Below are 12,926 nucleotides of genomic sequence, written 5' to 3'. Positions count from 1 at the left end.
AGACTGCACTCAGCAGGTTTCTAACTTTAGAAACTCTGATAATTATAATTCAGTTAAGATAATGAAAGATTTGTTTTATAAGTTAAATCTTCCCTGACGCAGAGTATTATGTTTTTAGATTTTAAAATACAGTTTTGATACCTTTCAGTCGGGTTTCCGACCACACCACAGCACTGAAACGGCTCTTGTCAAAGCTTAATGACATCCACCTTAACACAGATGTGGCAAAATTTCAATCTTAGTATTACTTGATCTCAGTGCTGCATTGACAACGGTGACCATGACATATTACTAGACCGATTGGAAAACTGGGTAGGACTTTCTGGCTTAGTACTAAACTGGTTTGAATCTACCTAAAGAATAGGGATTACTTTGTGTCTATAGGTAATTATATCTGAGCGTACAAATATGACGTGCGGAGTTCCGCAAGGCTCCATTCTGGGGCCTCTTCTGTTTAAACATCTACATGCTTCCACTGGCTCAGATTATGGAGAAAAACAAAATAAGTTACCATAGTTATGCGGATGACACACAAATTACATAACCTTATCGCCAGGGGGCTATAGTCAAATACAAAAACTGACTAACTGCATCAAAAAAAACGACTGGATGTGCCAGAACTTTCTGAAATTAAATGAAGGAAAAACTGAGGTAGTTGTTTTGGAAAAAAAGAGGAACGATTAAAAGTCTGCGCTCAGCTCAAACAAACAATGTTAAAAACAACAGACAAAGCCAGAAATCGTGGTTAGTCATGAACTCAGACCTGAACTTTAACGCCACATTAAGACAATTACAAAGTCAGCATACTATCACCTAAAGAACATATCAAGGGTTAAAGGACTATGTGTCAACAGGACTTGGAAAAACTGGTCCATGCTTTCATCTTCAGTAGACTGACTACTGTAACGGGGTCTTTACAGGTCTCCCTAAAAAATCAATCAGACAGCTGCAGCTGATCAGACGCTGCTGCTCGAATCCTCACAACACCAAGAGAATGGATCACATCACTCCAGTTCTGAAGTCTTTACACTGGCTTCCTGTGTCTCAAAGAATTGATTTCAAATTACTTTGCTAGTTTATAATCCCTTAACGGTTTAGGTCCAAAATACATTTCTGATTGCTACTACACTAGACCCCCCCAGACCTCCCAGGTCATCTGGGACAGGTCTACTACTAACTATGACCCCCCCAGACCTCTCAGGTCATCTGGGACAGGTCTGCTACTACACTATACCCCCCCAGACTCTTCAGGTCATCTGGGACAGGTCTACTACTACACTATGACCCCCCCAGACCTCTCAGGTCATGGGACAGGTCTACTTTCTGTCCCCAGATCAGAACTAAAACAGGGTGAAGCAGCTTTCAGTTTTATGCTCCTCATATTGGAATAAACTCCCAGAAACCTGCAGAACCGCTGCTACTCTCAGTTCTTTTAAATCAAGGCTAAGACCTTTCTTTTTGATGCTGCCTTTCTTTAAATTAATGCTCAATTCTTTCTTATGCTGCACTGTAACTTTATTTTTGTGTTTTATGTGTCCTAATGTTTCTATTTTGTTTTTAACTGTCTATTCAGTGTCTTATGATTTTTAATGCTTATGACTTTTAAACTGTTTTATTGTGTTTATTGTTTAACTGATTTGTGTAAAGCACTTTGAATTGCCCTGTTGCTGAAATGTGCTCTACAAATAAGCTGCCTTGCCTTACATTTTCAGTCTGAGGTTGATTAATGATTTTTCTTTGTATTGGTCTGGAGTGAACTCGATGAACAATCAGGTTTCCTGTTGGTGTTCAGCATCAACACACAGGGACATGAAGTTTCCAGTAGGACATTAACAACATTATTTAACAGACACAATAAGAGCGCAAGACGGAGACAAAAAAAGTACAATCAGTGCAGAATATTTTCATCATTTCACCAGATTTTAAAATCTAAAAACATAATACTCTGCGTCAGGGAAGATTTAACTTATAAAACAAATCTTTCATTATCTTAACTGAATTATAATTATCAGAGTTTCTAAAGTTAGAAACCTGCTGAGTGCAGTCTACTGCAGAGTCCATTAGATCCAGGTCTTCAGTAAGCTCTGGATCAGAAGGACAGGTTGACGAGCGGAGCCTTGTTCTCCCCCTCATCGTCGGGACTCCACTTGATTAACGGAGAGCTCAGGTCGATCAGCTGCTGAAACAAAACCCATACACATGAAAAAGGCAGGTTTTATTTGAAGATCCACTCCGACATTTTTCAAGTAAATAATAATAATAATTTGTACCTTGTATGTTTTTTTCCACAACATACTGTAGTTACATTAACCGAAAAGTACATTTGCTTTTTCTCCCTGACGAATGTTTCTTTATTTGTGGACGTAAAGTGAGGTGCCGCTTACTTGAGTTGAGGTGCAGTTCTTGCTGTTGGTCCGGATCAGGTCGGGGGTGTTGGTCAGGTCGATGAGCAGTTTCTCTTGAGGCTGCAGAGTCGGAGCTGGAAGATCCAACAGGAGAACCTGGAGAGAGACCAGAGTCAGGATGATCTGTGATAAGATCACATTATCAGATAAGTGGAGCTGCATGTGGGCTTTCAATTTAAATTAATTGCTGACTATTTCACTTACTGATAATCATCTGAGTCTTGCTATGCATCAAAACTGCCCTGTTGCCACTAGCTCCCTTTTGATTGGATTAGTAGTATAATTAAGCTCTTGTAAAAAAAAGTTATGCTTACATTGGGGCCATGTAAGAAACTTTGTGTTTATTCTTAACCAGTCTTACCTTTACAGTGAGGCGAGCGTTTCAAGTCACCAAACCAATTAATCACACAAACGTGTTTATAAAGTGCCACTTTAGGGTTGTGTTGCATAATCAGCACAACGTAGAGAAAATGTTTGTGGGCATGTCTGTCATCAATCAACCTAACGTTAAACGCCTCTTTTCCAGAGAATCGTGGGTACACTGTGATCACTGTTCTGAGTTAAAGTTAAAGTTACCAATCACATACCTGTTCCTTTGTACAACTAAATAAAGTGTCCCTCCTCACACATGAATGCTAAATAAATGAAGGGGGTGTCTGAGGTGGAGTGGGCGTGTTAGGTAGGTAGAAATTTTATTATTATTTTTGGTGCTTTTCCAATTTAATTGATAAGACACCTAGGTGAGAAAGGGGAAGACACGCAGGAAATTGTCACAGGTGGATTTGAACTCTCGACTCAGCGTTGAGAATTTCCACCTAACAAACAACTTTAGATTTGGAGATTCAGCACAGAGCGATAGCAGAAGGTGCAGGTGTTCATTTTTTTTAAATCACCATTATATTTTATCTTATATTCCTAAGAATTAAGTTCATGTCCAGTTTCCCCTGCCTTTTATTGATTAGGATTGGCTTGTGATAGTGTTTAAAGTAGATAATCCGTTAAAATTAAAATATAAATTAAGCACTTGTAAAAAAAAAAAAAAAAAAGTTATGCTTACATTGGTGTTTATTAAGAACTTTGTGTTTATACTAAACCAGTCATCTTACAGTGAGGCGAGCATTTAGTCACCAAACCATCTTACTCACACAAACTTGTTCATAAAGGCCCACTTTAGGGTGGTGGCATACTCCGCAAACATAAGAGAAAATGTTGTGGTTAGTCTGTCATCAATCAACCTACCGTTAAACGCCTCTTTTCCCGAGAATCGCTGGTTACACTGTGACCACTGTTCTGAGGTAAAAGTTAAAGTTACAATCCACATACCTGTTCCTTTGTACAACTAATAAAGATGTCATGCCTCACACATGAATGCTAAATAAAATGACAAAAATCAGATTTAAACCCAAGTGATGACAGAACTGCACCTGAAAACATCTTATCCGTATTTCTCAGTGACATTTAGCTCCTGTAAACACACTATTTGAAAAGCCCGTGGCTGTCCTTTAAAGCATAGAACTTCTAGTAGTCGTGCAAAACGAATACATCGAATGTAATGATCAGCTGCAGCTGATAGGAGCGGCGTGCGCTGTTGCAAGGAGGAACTGAAGAGATAAGAGAGAAGGGCAGAGAGGTTTGGGGTCAGACTCTGGAAAGTCTTGGTTGGTGTAGGGGAGTAGTCTTGGAAGGGATTCTGATCCTTATGCATAACTTAACTATTTGCAATTTATCGCAAGCCGGCCAAAAAATAGTAACGTTACGTTTTGAGTGGATGGCGAGCGTGAGACGCTGAAATGGATGCCGAGAAGATTCTGAACTGAAAGTTTCCTTTTAAAAAGTTAACACATGTTCCATTGACCAGAACGAAGTGATCTGTGTGTTTTGTCGTAACTGAGGATCATCGCAGACGTCCAGTCTGAAATACCACTGGATGGGCCAAGCACGCAGCTGATGCAAATTCTCCCCCCGTCGTTACATGTGTGAGAGATTTGCTCCAAGTGTCAATGTTACGTGTGAAATGAACACTACAGTTGGATATATGCCAATGTTTTCAATAAAAAAAGCATTTGAACAAAGCAAGCCGATCCACTTTCCACATGATAAGAGCATTAATGAAGAAACATTCATCAGGGAGAAAGAGCAAAAGTACGGTATGCAAGTTTAAAATGAGAAAAAAAAAAGTAATGGGACAAAAATAAATCGAGGGACATTTAAATAATAAAAATGTGCAATTAATTGTGAGGTTAACTATGACATTAATGCGATTAAATATATCATGTGACACACCAATTATAAAATATATCCTGTACATAGAAATAAAAGATGCAACTCATTAATTCATGTCAACATTCAACAGATTGACAGCAGTAGAGACTACCCGTATATTTTTCCGTTTGATTCTACATGTCAGTGGTTTGATTAAATGTTCTTTTTCTTTTTAGTTTGGTCTGGAGTGAACTCTGATGAACAATCAGGTTTCCATGTTGGTGTTCAGCATCAACACAAAGGGACATGAACGTTTCCAGTAGTGACATTAACAACATTTATTTAACAGACATCAATAAGAGCAGCAAGACGGAGACAAATAAAAGTACAATCAAGTGCAGAATATTTTCATCATTTCACCAGATTTTAAAATCTAAAAACATAATACTCTGCGTCAGGGAAGATTTAACTTATAAAACAACTCTTTCATTATCTTAACTGAATTATAATTATCAGAGTTTCTAAAGTTAGAAAACCTGCAGTCTACTGCAGAGTCCATTAGATCCAGGTCTTCAGTAAGATCTGGATCAGAAGGACAGGTTGACGAGCGGAGCCTTGTTCTCCCCCTTATCGTCGGGACTCCACTTGATTAACGGAGAGCTCAGGTCGATCAGCTGCTGGAACAAAACCCATACACATGAAAAAGGCAGGTTTTATTTGACATATCCAACATGTTACAAGAAAATAATAATTGTACCTGGTATGTTTTTTTCACAACATACTGTAGTTACATTAACGAAAAGTACATTTGTTTTCTCCCTGACGAATGTTTCTTCATTGGGGTATAAAGTGAGTGCCGCTTACTTGAGTTGAGGTGCAGTTCTTGCGTTGGTGGACAGGTCGGGGGTGTTGGTCAGGTCGATGAGCAGTTTCTCTTGAGGCTGCAGAGTCGGAGCTGGAAGATCCAACAGGAGAACCTGGAGAGAGACCAGAGTCAGGATGAACTGTGTAATGACTACATTATCAGAGTAAGTGGAGCTGCATGTGGGCTTTCAATTTAAATTAATTGCTGACTATTTCACTTACTGATTAATCAGTCTGAGTCATTTGCTTATGCATCAAACGGCCCTGTTGCCACTAGCCCCTTTCTGATCTGCTAATTTGTAGGGTGGGGTGTGTGTGTGTGTGTGTGTGTGTGTGTGTGTGTGGTGTGTGTGTGTGGTGTGTGTGTGGTGTGGGTGTGTGTGTAACCTCTGGTGTGTGTGTGCTCTCCCCTGTAGATCCAGTTCGATAAGGTTCTTGCGGGCTCTGATACGACCGGACTCGGTGATCCAAGATTGTGCTCTTGATGGTTGTCTGTGGGAGGGGGAGGGCGGAGCAGCAGGGGGCTCCTCCTCCTCCAGACTGAAGGACTGGATGTCAGGGGATCAACAGGCTCTGCCTCCTTCGGCGAGTCTGCAGACGGAGGGCTACACAGAACAACAACCACCAAGTACACTAAATGGGTTGTCATGGTGATCTGCAGCAGCCCCTAAGAGTCAGGCTGGCATCTTATTGGTTGACAGCGGTTGAAAGCCGTTCACCTGGTCTCCTCTCATGGCCGAGGCGGGGCCGGATCCGAGTCTGAGGTGAACGGCGGTCTGGTGGGCGTGGCGATGGGCAAAGCAGACATCCTGCGTTTAACCGGGGTGGGGAGGGCGGAGGGGCGCCACGCTCCCTGCAGGGACCCTGCAGCTGCCGGAGAAGGCGTCAGAGGACCGACAGAGGGCTTCTGAAGAAGATACAGGGGAGAGGAGGTTAATTGATGACATTAGGGCTGTAACAATGCACCAAACCCACAATTCGGTTTGTTCATGATTTTGCCCCACGATTCGATACAAACCTCGATTCGATTGGAGGAGTAACTCTCAGTAAAACATAATGCAGTCTTTTCTGCCACATTACAGTTTTGCCATTGATAAATCCCACTTAACAATCAGAGACCTTATATTGATATTAAATGATTTCAATATGATTGGTCCAACACCAAAGATTCTTTTGTAACTGGAATAATGTTTTGCAAACGTGTCAGGGGTTCATTAACTCGTTCGATGGAGAATAATGGTAATGTAACAGTGATGGACAATCCACTCCAACCTGTAGGGGGACCGAAGAGATAAAGTGCTTTGGTGCCTACTGTAAAGAAGCTGGTTGACGAGAGCTAATGCTAGGTCAATAACGTTAACTTTCTTGGGGGAACATAGGTTACAAAATTGTTGAACATTTCAGTATTTTTAGTACGATTGTTTGACCACAGTTGATAACGCTGGGCTAATCCACAAATCCATCAGTATGTTAACTGTATAGTGGACAACTAATCTAATGGTAATTTAGCGCACAGCTAGCACACCCCGTTCTGTCTGCCTTAAGTCGAGATGATCTCCCACTGTGCATGCGGGGAGACACATACGCAGAGGTTCCCGATTTATAGTTAGATGACAACTGTGAAGTGAAGAGTCCAGACAGATCCAGCAGGTCAGCAATCTGAGGCATTTCCATACAATGAATGATGTTACCCTAAGCTAACTACATGTTGATGGTCTAATGGGAAGTCACTACCTGTCCATGATGCTCGCTGAAATCAGTTGCTTTGGCTTCAACATCTTTTGAGATGTCTGGGGTGAAACAGAGAGACAGACAGCTAGAAACGGTTGCCTTAGTTACACAGAAGCACAGTCAAGGATGTGTGCAGTGTGAATTTTAAGACATTCCTTTACAACATCCAGAAGGAAGGAGGGAATTGAAATGTACTGTGTAAATGTACATTGTTGTAACAAATAAATGTAATATGTGATGAATTAATAAACCGACAATTAAGCTCTGACCTCATCAGTGTCACTTACATCATCTTGGCGGGACTCCTCTGAATCCCCGCTGGGGTGTTGGTAGGACCAGGGCCTCGGGTTTGGATTTGATCAAGCCGCTCTGCAGCTGGGCTGAAGCGGAGGTGGGCACAGAGGCTGTCATCTCTGAAATCTCTGCCAGGCGTGTGCTTGAGGGCGTGGCCTCAGCTCTCCTTCAGCGGGTGGACTTCGTGGCTTTGACCACGCTCCAACTCGGACAGCTTCCTGGCCTGAAGGACATCGAGCGCGCGGCCAGCAGAGAAGGGTGCCGTCTCTGCGGCAGCGTAGACGGAGGAGCGACGTGGTCGCTGTTATTTGCCCGTCTGCTGATGCGGCTGGGGGGTGGGCCAGTGGAGCTGCTAAATCCGAGTTCAGAGGGAGTTTCAGTTTTCCTGAAAGGAGAAAACACCTGTATGCTGCACACTGATTGGACGTATGAAGCAGGTAGTCAGCTGTTTAGTAGCTGCTGTTAAGTTCGTTACCTGCTAACTGACTGCTGTTAGTAGTGTACAAACACAGGGGTCTCGGACTTTCAGAAAACCTCACAATTCTCAAAGTTTAGGGGAGACATAGGCAAATAGGAAAAGGATTTTGGATCTCTTTTTGTCTTCTATAATTATGAAAATACCGTTAGCAGTCATCCACATTCTAGAAACACAATGTCATATTAATGATATGTGAACAAACCTGCTGATAAAACCTTCAGAATATTTATAGAAAATGAGTTTGTTGTGTATGTAAGTGCTACTGAAATGGTGGTTTGAAATATGAGAAAAACTCTTTGAGAAAAGATTTATGTCTTAATTTCCAGTACATGTTTACAAAGAGGCTACAGTGTATGGATGAAAACATTTTATGTAAGATATCAAGAAGCCAACAAACTTTCTCGTTTAATAAGAACGTCTTAAGACTTTGCATAGCGCAACTGGCGAGTTGGGTCGGACCCCAGACGGATTTCTCTAAAGGTTCAATTGTTTTGGTCTGATCAGGTCTGGCTTCTTTCACAGCAGCACATTTTAGATATAACATGCAGGGTAAACGACAGGTGTGTTTTACCCTTATGGCCCAGTTCAATTAGGTAGGCTAAGGCACTGGATGATGTGGGTTTTTCATTACAAAGTCCCTGCTTAACTCGCCTCTACTCTACCTTTTGGTTTTCCAGGACGAAAAAAAATCCCTAGTACCTGCTAAAAGGTACTTTAGTATCACCTCGCAGTTGTGTGTTTTTTTTTTTTTGCAGTCTTCAGCTTCTCTGAAACTACATTTGTCTTCTGGCTGTGGCAAACAGCCCCATGGCGAGAATTAAAAATTAAACAAACAAGTAATTAAATTAAAAAACAACACACCTTCGAAGTCTGTGTGTGTGTTGCGTTAAGTCACGGCAGTTTCCTGCAGCAGCGCTACGACACCGCTACGCTCACCTCACGCATAAGCGCTACTAAATCTGCCCGTGAAAAAGGAGGAAGGGGCACCGCGGCCGGGTTGAGTTGAGACTGTGCAGGTACCATGTAATGGAAAAACGCCATGAGCGCAGATGCTTGCTCACGAGACTGACACACTAAATGGAACAGGATGATTATTAATTCACCTGTGTTTTGCTCTGCAATGACCTGTCACAATGATGCTGTTAAAAGGGCCTATTGATTTAGAGATATTACAAGTTACTGATAAGGTTTGTGTGTGGTCAGTTTTCTGAGGGGGGAAAAGATGCAATGTTTGGAAAATTCTTTTCTTTCACGTTGTTTGTTCACAGCATGTTGGATGAGAATCTCGTAATTGTAATGCTCATTTTTGTTGTTGAGTTTGGTCTAAATATCTTTTAGCATACCTTTAGCGGGGGACACGAGATGCTGGATTGAAGCGGACACTGAGGACTGAGGAGACGTGTTCTTCCTCTCCGATACCCTCTCTTCTGTAGGGCGGAGCTTAACACCTGGCCGTTCCTCAAAGCACTCTGAGGATGGAAAACAGCGATCTGTTATTTTCCTCACCCTGTCAAGATAGATATGTCAAGAAAAAAAACTAAAACTTCTATTCAAGGTTTTATATAATCTTTAGTTACTTAGTAGTGTTCCTTTATAGAGCTGGTTGATATAAAAGAAAATATCACGATATTTGTGTGCTTTCACAAATTATTAAATAAAATTAGTTTTAATAAATAATACAATAAAGTGGATATTATAACTAGGTGTTAAAGAACAAATATAGAAACAGATAGAAAAGTCTGGTAAGTTAGAAAATGACATCACTTTACTGTAATGCAGGCCTTTAAAACCAGGAGAAGACTTATCACACTATTAAATATCCAGACTATCAGTCTCATATCTGGTCAAATTTATATTGATAAATTGCTAGCCCTAGCCCTTAGTTTTCAAATCAACGTTTTAAGGTTGTTGTCAGCATTCAATGCTGTCCCAAGTCCTTCTGTTGTGAGAGTATTACTTATTTTCTGAACAAAGCCTCTCATCTGTTTTCAACTGGTATCATATATTTCTATCATAAATGTTTACACTGTCTCATTCCTGAAGATGCATCTGTGTAAACTAACCTTAAATCAATCCTCCTCTCCTCTGGTGTCTCTTATCTATCTAGTCTTATGTCATCCAAGTTAAGGAGGGATGTACTGTAGAAAATGCACTGTATTTATCCTTGTGTGTCTCATTAAACCTTTGGAACAATAGCCAGATTTCGACCTAATGTTGATTTTTGCCGTCCGTAGAACATAACGTTCCTATAACCCTTTTCTTCTGGGGTTTCGACTGACCAATTTGGTGGATTATTAAGTTCCTTTGGCTCACAGTTATCTGTAACTCTTTCAGCTCCTACTTCAGGGCAAAGTCTTTTCCCTTTTTCCGCATAGCGTTGGTTAGATGGCTGTGTTATAATAACAAAAGGTCGCTCCGCATGGCCACATGGCCTGTGTGAAGCAAATGGCAAAAACGGTTTTGGGGGGAGAGAGTTAGTATAACTGAACAGAAGTCAAGCAACGTACTGCTATGAACCAACGTACTATCACGTTTAATTAAACCATATTAAAATATAGCTTAACCTTGTCGTCCGACAGCATATACAACAGAGAACTGAAGCAGCTTAGCTACTATGCTTTTTTTTTTTGTCCCCACTCAGCACAGCGAACCCTGACTCTCCTAGTCACTTAGGAACGTTCATGTTATTCACCTTATTGATTAGCCAACTGTTGTCGCTTTCTGCTAAGACTGAGTGGGTGTTACCATTTGCAAAAAACAGAAATAACGCATATGGACCGGCCTGTAATGTGTTTGGCTGCAGTGAAAGGCGGGTTACCTTGGGTGGCGGAGCCAGCATGCGTTTTCCCAGAAGGCTGGAGTTGAGGGAGGAGTCGCTATTGTCAGATGCCACGCTCGCTGAATCAGAGAGCAGATCCTCACTCGAGTCCACCCTTCTGGACAGGAAAGAGGACGGAACCCTGCCTACAGCCCCCCCCACCCCTGAAACAAAAAAATAAAAAAGTGATATCAAAACAAAGGTGTCACAAGAAACATTTCCCAAAGGTCAAGTTTGTTTCCCAGCAGGAAGTGTAGCTTTCAAACATTGAGTAAAAACATATAAGAAACAGAAAAACCACAAAGTGGAAATATAATTACACCTTTCGACTGGAGGAATTAAACACCCTGCTTTAGTTTTCACTGTTCTCTGTCCTGCTTTGGTGGGGGTTTGCAAAGTCTTCATAAATTTAGTTTTGGGCAACTAAATCCAGGTACTTTAATTATTACATTTCCTAGTTACATTCAGTAAGATGGATATTAGCAGATGAGGAAAACAAAACACTACATTATCACATCTGTGTATATAATAATTAATGCTTATCAAAATAGTTGGCAAATATTTTGTTGATTAGTTGACTAATGTTGCGATCAGACTGACTGAACTGTAAGTAAAAAAAAAACTTCTCTCCTATTGCTCGGGGTTGCAGTCTAGTTTTCTCCACTCTGGTCTTGCCTTGATAAACAGGAAGTTGTTGGGGCAGGCAGGTTTGCTCGGCAGCACGATGCCCATTGCGGCCTTTCCCTCGCAGCCCCGTTCCTGGGCGGGGCTTGACCCCGGCCACAGGGTGGAGGTCTGAGTCTGGACGGTGGGCGGATGGATGAAGCTGCGTTGACAGTGGCGTACCGTGTGAGTAAAGCTGTGTTGGCAGGGCGTGTGGATGAAGATGTTGGAGATGCCTTCCATTGAGTATGCGCTTCTGGACACGGGCGGGCAGCTGCTTCATGGCACTGTCCTCACACAGAAGGTCTGGCGTTTGATGGGGCTGAGTGCACTGGCGGTCTGACGAGCACACCCATTTTGCCTCAGCATCCTGGACGAACTCCTCCCTATCAGTTGTGGTGTCATTCACAGTACATCCTCCAGTGTGCTGGCTCAGTTAACTCTCCTGCAGCGGTTGGCTAGTTTTGTGGGCTTCCTGAAACCAGCTCCAGCTGATCTCCTCCACTTAGGGGACTCCAGCTCGCTCGCCACGTCACCCTCAAGCGGAGAGCCACGTTAACAGAGAGACACCTTCCTTGTTGGGTGACTGGACCGCAAACACCTCATCTTCATCCTCAATCCGCCTTTGGAGCTGCAGAGAGAGACATCACAGCTGAGAGGAAAACAAACATCTAGCCGCAGCAGTGATGATTAGAAAAACCGAAAAGCTAAAACTCAACAAGGAAACTCATTGAGCATCAACCTGACAGCTTCATGTTGAATGCCCCCCCTTTGTTTTTTTCAATAACATTGTTACAGTATATATCTTTACCGTGTGTGTGTGTTGTGTTGTTGTGTGTGGTTGGTGGTGTGTGTGGTGTGTTGTTGTGTACACACACACACACACACAATTTAAAAACATTTGAGAGAAAAAAAAAACAGGAGAAGCCGTTAGTCACTACTTACGGTTATAAGATAAAATGAATAAAGTTAACTGGTTAAGGATCTGGATAACCTTCAGAGTTTTCCTACCTGGCAGGTGACAAAGAAACATCGAGTCACCACGTCTTCATCGCTCAGAAAGAACTACTGTTCAGAGACACAAAACGTGGTGATAAAACATTGAATTAAAACACACGAACATGGTGATAACTGTCTGCAGAAATGGCCTGACTGATGTGTGAACAGAAGTTAACGTTACCGCTGTTTGCTCGGGCAGTATCCCGCTGCGGTTCTATTCTGGGGGAAACAGTAATTGAGTCTGTGGTCAGAATAAGAGCGACATGTAAAATCATAACGGACAATATTTTACCACGAAAGACTGACAAACGGACGAAGACAGTGAAAGTATCACTTAGCTTAGCAACGTTACACTACTTCGTGTCATGCTATTCATCAAAGCTGCTACAACGTTAGCCAAAAAAAGGGTTAACTGTTAAAGTGACAATTTAAAACGTGTAATTTCACCCGGCCTTCGAGTCACAGCTTACGA

General features: G+C 41.9%; 1 long non-coding RNA gene and 1 pseudogene across 1 annotated transcript; both read right to left on the bottom strand.

Annotated features, from left to right (window-relative positions):
- Positions 1-1,902: 1,902 nt before the first annotated feature.
- Positions 1,903-12,483, bottom strand: LOC116694826 (G2 and S phase-expressed protein 1-like; annotated as a pseudogene).
- Positions 4,921-5,601, bottom strand: LOC116693812 (uncharacterized). Its single transcript, XR_004332995.1, has 2 exons — positions 5,472-5,601; positions 4,921-5,281 (listed from the first exon to the last, which is right to left on the bottom strand). It is a non-coding gene; the product is annotated as an uncharacterized LOC116693812 (long non-coding RNA).
- Positions 12,484-12,926: the final 443 nt, after the last annotated feature.

This window comes from Etheostoma spectabile, chromosome 8 (genome assembly GCF_008692095.1).
Source record: "Etheostoma spectabile isolate EspeVRDwgs_2016 chromosome 8, UIUC_Espe_1.0, whole genome shotgun sequence".
Taxonomy (NCBI): domain Eukaryota; kingdom Metazoa; phylum Chordata; class Actinopteri; order Perciformes; family Percidae; genus Etheostoma; species Etheostoma spectabile.
This window is presented reverse-complemented; position numbering and strand designations above follow the sequence as displayed.